This window comes from Pinus tabuliformis, chromosome 3_2, assembly GCF_031772625.1.
Source record: "Pinus tabuliformis cultivar Carrire ecotype Pingquan chromosome 3_2, CPIR1, whole genome shotgun sequence".
Classification (NCBI taxonomy): Eukaryota; Viridiplantae; Streptophyta; class Pinopsida; order Pinales; family Pinaceae; genus Pinus; species Pinus tabuliformis.
In genome coordinates, this window is record NC_142302.1 from 499,681,483 (window position 1) to 499,687,880 (window position 6,398).

A 6,398-nucleotide genomic window follows, 5' to 3' on the forward strand; every position below is an offset into this window, starting at 1 on the left:
GTATCATCTCTAAGACCCTACCTCTCACCAAGTGACTAAGCATCATGATGACCGCTAAGATCTCTTCTATAATTCCTTTCTGGTGATGACTCTCAGCATGTATCCATGGACCGTGCCTCTTCTTCTCTTGTTGCATTGCTTGTTGATGACTCTCAGCTGGTTGTAGTGAACCTTTCCACATCTCCATCTTTTGTTGATCCACATATACAAACTCCTCTTAGTTCATTCTTTGTAGTTATTGAATAGTCTATGGGGAGTCAAGACTAAAGGGATTACTTCATCATCTAGTCCATCCTCTCCTTTGGATGTTTCTTCCATCCTTCCCTTGCTAGATGAGGTCATCATTGTTGTAAAATTTGGTGCATATTTTCTACTCACTCATGATTATACTTGTTGCTTGGATGGATGATGGTGACTTGCCCCTAGGAGCCATGATATTGGTGGGACTGTGGACACCTATCTTGTGATTTCTATGCATTGTATGCTTTTGGTGATGGTTACACTTAGCCCTGGGCATTTTGAAGTTGGTAATGGAACCCATTCAGGTTACTTCAATGCTTTTGTTCACGGGATCCTAGTGGGTGTGCGTTGTTCATTCACTTGAACTTTAACACCTAAGTTTAATATCTCATTAAAGTAAATGGATTACCAACAACCATATTAAACCAAAAAGTAAAATCACGAGTTCCTATAATCATTTGAGACATCAAATCTCTAATTGGTAAATTCTTAGCTCACTACATTCAAGGCTCGCTACAAATGGAAATAATATTGTTCTCCTCATGGTACTTAAAATGGTGTGATGATCTACGAACATTAAATATTTTGTAGATACCACTGTCTCCATGACCAACCCATATTCTTCCTTGATGCAAGGTCAGAAACTTATTATTTGCATGGCTGGAAGTCCTCTATCTCACATTTTAGGTTCTTTGGATCAAGTGCATGGACCCACTTGTATCATGAAAGACATGATATATCTCATGTCCATTAGACTCCTCATAGGACTTTGGTTGGCTACTATGAAACTTTTCAGGGGTATCATCTCTATGACCCTACCTCTCACCAAGTGACTAAGCATCATGGTGCTATCTTTGATGAGCCTTTTCATGATGACTGCTAAGATCTCCTCTATAGTTCCTTTCTGGTGATGACTCTCAACATGTATCTATGGAACATGCATCTTCCTCTCTTGTTGGGTTGCTTGTTGATGACTCCCAACTGGTTGTAGTGAACCTTTCCACATCTCCATCTTGTGTTGGTCCACCTATACAAACTCCTCTGAGTTCATTCTTTGTAGTTATTGAATAGTCTATGGGGAGTTGAGACTAAAGGGATTAGTCTCATTTGGATGTTTCTTCCAGCCTTCCCTTGCTAGATGAGGTCATCATTGTTGGTACTTCATCTTGAGGTGTACAGCCTAGTGATGCTTCTCCTTCCGGAATGTAGTGATGCCCAGCTTTGAAATGATACTATTCATGTGGATGTACATCATTTTTTTGATGATGGTAACAAACCCCCTGCTACATTGTTTCCATCTTTTCTTTGATGGTTTGTTTCTTGGTGATCTCATGCTTCTTGTTCTAGGTTGATCATGGTGATGCATGTACCTTTCATTTTGATGTAGATAGTTTGTCTTGATGCATATTTTCTTTCCACTCATGGTTTTATGGATTATAGTAGCATGATCCTGGACACATGAATCAGTATGTGTGATATTATGAGGATGATGTGCTCATAAAATCTATCTCAGTGTTTTGAAACTTGTCCACAGTCCCAAAGGAAAGATGACTTAGCACTTGCACACATGTTGAGATTATTGGCAGCAGTAAAGGGACAACAAATGGACTTAGTCTGGAAGCTTTGAGGTCATCATTATGACTGGAAAATATAGAAAAGGCTAAAATATGACCAAGTTGCTCATGTGCTAACTTTTAAAATCATGCTGGAATTCTTGATAATAAAGATGTTGTTAGGCTCAGTGGTGTGATGTTCTTTGTTAGCAATTTGTTATAGACTGGCTAATGTTGTTCCATTTGATATATGTTGTTCTATGACAGTGAATTTGAAAGGACAATGGCAAGAATTTCACATGGATCTATTCACTTAGCAGCCTATATCCAAATAATTACACCAGCATTCATTCTCAGGTTTGATATTATTGCATGTCCAACCAATTTGTCCAAGAACTAAACAGATACATAGCTTGTCATGGAGGTTTGACATCCAAGAATATTTACACTTCATCTGTAAATCATTATGCAATTGTAGTGTTCATCATACAATGTTACAATGTATCTACACATTATTGTATTGATTAGGTCATAGGATTGAACTCTATCGCAGTTATTTTGACAATTTGATCCCTACTATTCTTGTAGCTCATTCTCTCGTATCCAAAATAAATGTACATATGAACCAATATGTCTTAATCTGCATTATCTATATCACAAAGTTTTCATATTATTTTTTTATTTTGACCTTGTGATATCTTACATAATTTATGTAGCTCTTGATTTTTCTAGAGTACCCATAATTTTGTATGATAATTAATGGTTATTCCATACTAATCTATTGGACCTACATTGTTCCCAAATTCAATGTGACATGTTTGGCAGTATGGTTGCATGTTTCCGATATTCCTCCATCAATGTTCTACCTGTGCATTTGCCACCTTCAAAATTAGGATTCCATGATCCACATCAACAAGATTGGCTCAAAAAGGAAGCTGCAGAGGTACTTTATGATACAAATTGTACATATGGGTAGATGTTTGCTAATTAATATATGCCTATAATACCTATGGTGTAGGACCCCCCAGATCCAAACTAATGTGCATTTTGATGCAAATGAACAGGGTGCAAATAAAGTGGAAATATTGTTTAGAGAGGTTTTAATTTTCTCAGACATAAAATCGCCACATCTGGATCCTTTTATTCTGGTATTAAGGTTCTTGAATCAAGGAGGCAAATTGCAGAGCTTGAAGGAATGTTGCATAAAGAGAGAGTTGAATTTGAGGTGATATTATAGATGTATATAAAGGTTGTTTAGTGTACTTTAGGTTGTCTAACATGATAGTATGCTAGAATAATATTTCCACTTAATGAATATTTCCATATTTGTTTATAGAAATTGCTTAGTTGGAAATCATTTCTTCATAGGGTTCATTCTTTTGATGCAATCTATCAAATTCAAACAGGGTTTGTTGCAATAGGCCATCATTAGTGTTGGGCATGTTGGAACTTGGAAGACCTGATATTTCAAAGCTAAACAGTATAAGGTGTCTTCTTCTTTATGAAGCCTATGAATAGGATTGTCGTCTTTTCCATTTAGATTCATCTCTTAGAGTGAAAAACTCTCTTGCCAAATTGGAATCTAGTCCACTGGAGGATTTTAAGACTCCACATGAGGAATATGATTCTAGCATAAATGAAAAAGTTGGAGACCGTTAAGGTACAATCAAAGATAGTAACAATGCTAGTGGTGGTTTTGGCATTTTGAAGACAAAGGATACAGGCTCCATGGTTGATGGAAATTGTTTGGACAGAGCTATCTGTTTTGGGAATCTTCAGTTCAAAGATATCCAAGCTGGTGACAAGCATGTTTTAAATAATGGATCTGGGCAGCTTTGCATGATTAGTAATGTGGGAAATTCCTACTTGTGTGACCATTTAGAGGGAATTGGGACTGTGAATAGAAAAATAAACTAAGGCATGGAAATTATTAAATTGGTAAAAGCTAAAACAACCCAAAATATCTAGATGACGTGGAAGGAGATCCAAACATTAGAGATTCATCCAATATAACTAATGGTACCATGTTTCATACTTTTGACATGGATAATGGTGAATGGGATACCAACATCCATGTTTTTGAGACAATGCCTTTTGAAGCAGTTGATAGTAGGGACAATACGAATGGTTTCGATGAAGATATGGCACCCTATTAGAAACTATTATAGCGGGATTCTCCTATCCTCACTGATCTGTCAAATACATTAGATGTAATATGGACAAGTGAAGGCCAATTAGTAAAAGCTCAGGCTGTATCTGTGACATCACAAGGGCAGGAAGTTGGTTCTACCACTTTAGCTACTATTTCCAATGGTAGTGAATCTACTGACAGAAAATATTTTAATCCAGTTCAACAAATTGCAATAGGAGACAGATGATGTCTGAATCTGCCTAAAACATGCATGATAAAGGTGGAATAGAGGTGCCTGAGAAAAGCATCCCTCCCTCACCAGTAAAATCATTAAATCTATTAGAAGAGTTTGGAAGCTACATTAGGGCTCCTATGTCAAACTTACCAAAAAGTTACAACAAGAGTTTACAAGAAAATTTATTGCGGTCTATTAGAGTTGACTCTCAGAGAAGCTATAGTCCTATGTTTGTCTCATCAGTCAGTCATTTGGGTGGTAATGGAGCGGGTAAGCTGCTTTTATCAACCGGTGTTAATGATATGGTTATTGTTGTTTATGATGATGATCCAAAAAGCATAATAGCATATGCACTAAGCTAGCAAGAATATCAGGCTTGCCTACATGACAAGGTACCTGATAGTGAGAAGAAAAAGAAAATAGACAGGGATAAAGAAAAGGAATGTGAAGATTTATTTGGTATGGGTGGAGTTGTTTCAAATCTACTTTATCTGTCAGATGGTTCCTTAGACTCGAGTAAAACTCTTTTCAAAGAGAGAAGTTTAGGATATGAGGATATTTACACATATGGCTCCAAAGGGAAAGGGGGTTCAGGTTCATCACTATATATAAAAGACAAATGCAAAAATATCCTTTCGTGATGAGGGTCCTCCTAGAAAAGTTAAGTACTTGGTAAACGGTTACTATGCAAAACAATTTGATGCCCTTAGGAAAAAGTGATGTCCAACAAAGATGGACTTTAGATTGTCACTAAATCGCTGCAAGAAATGGGGACCTCAAGGAAGAAAGAGCAATGTGTTTTTTGCAAAATCCTTGGATGAAAGATTTATTATTAAGAAAGTCACCATGATAGAATTGGAATCTTTTATGAAGTTTTCCTCAAAATATTTCAAATATATGCATGACTCATTATGTTCTGGAAGCCCCACATGTTTGGAAAAGATCCTTGGTATTTATCAAGTTGGATACTCATATTATTGTTTATTCTATATTTGACAATTACCTTTTGCAGACTCCTAATGAGTTTACCAGGCTTTGTTTCCTTCATTGTGTGTGTGCACGCTACATAATGTGCTCATCTTCCAGGTCACTATAAAGAATGCAAAAGGTGGCAAAGAGATCAGGATGAATTGATGGTAATGGAAAATCTGTTGTTTGGAAGAAACGTAACACGGGTTTTTGACCTCAAAGGTTCCGGTTGCTCCCATTACAATGCAGATTAATCAGGCAACAACAAAGCTCTTTTGGACCAGAATCTCTTAGAGACCGTGCCAACTGCTCCAATATTTCTTGGGAATAAAGCCAAGCGCCTTTTGGAGAGAGCAGTCTAGAATGATACTTCATTTCTCGTGGTAAATATAGTTTTTGTTTTTCTTAATCGACCATAATTGTAATCTTAGTTTCAATTTTTTGTTGAGCTAGCCAATTATCATGATTGTGTGCAATGTGTGTTTGTAGTCAATTGATGTCATGAATTATTCATTACTTGTTGGAGTTGAAGAGCATTGTGAGATGGTTTTAGGTAATAATAGACTCATACATTTGCTTTGAAATATATTTTCTCATATTTGTTTTTCTATTTTAGATAACAATATCAATAATTTCAGCTGCTTGGGTTAGAGCATGTATCTATCAACATTTCAGAGATGAATACACTAACTTTTTTTTTCTTCGTTTCAAATTTCAATACATGAAGTTTAGTTTATATTGGTGATAAAGCCAACGGTTCTTGCTATGATGTTTTTTATGCAACGAAGTTGCCTAATGATGATAGCCTAATGATTGCGACAATATTACAATTGACAAACTGAGCATTCTTTACCAGAGGCATATGCTCTTGATATTTCACTTTTATGATAGGACCAAGCAACAAGTATTGGCAGTCAAATATTTCATTCTTTGTGACCATCATTTATGTGAATAGGTCGTGGGTTCCTTGATTTGAAAGGTTTGGAGAAGCTCATTTTAAGTTCCTCATGTGGATCTAGCTATCAGCTAAAGTAAAATGTGCCCATCTTCTTTTTCTTTTCCTTTTTAATTCTTCTGATAATATCTTCTAGTTGAATATTGTCTTTCATTTGCTAGTCCAATTATCTTCAATGCTCTAATATTGAACTTGTTTTATGCCATGAATAAATAATTCTGGTTGATTTTAAAATGCCTCCTTGACTTATTTTTGCCAACCAACTAAAGTTAAGTGTATTAACACCATTTTCTAAACTCAAAAGGTTTCTAAATT

At 36.0% G+C, this 6,398-nt stretch overlaps 1 pseudogene; it reads left to right on the forward strand.

Annotated features, from left to right (window-relative positions):
- The first annotated feature begins 4,420 nt into the window (after nt 1–4,420).
- On the forward strand, nt 4,421–5,710 carry LOC149181471 (1-phosphatidylinositol-3-phosphate 5-kinase FAB1A-like; annotated as a pseudogene).
- The last annotated feature ends 688 nt before the right edge of the window (nt 5,711–6,398 follow it).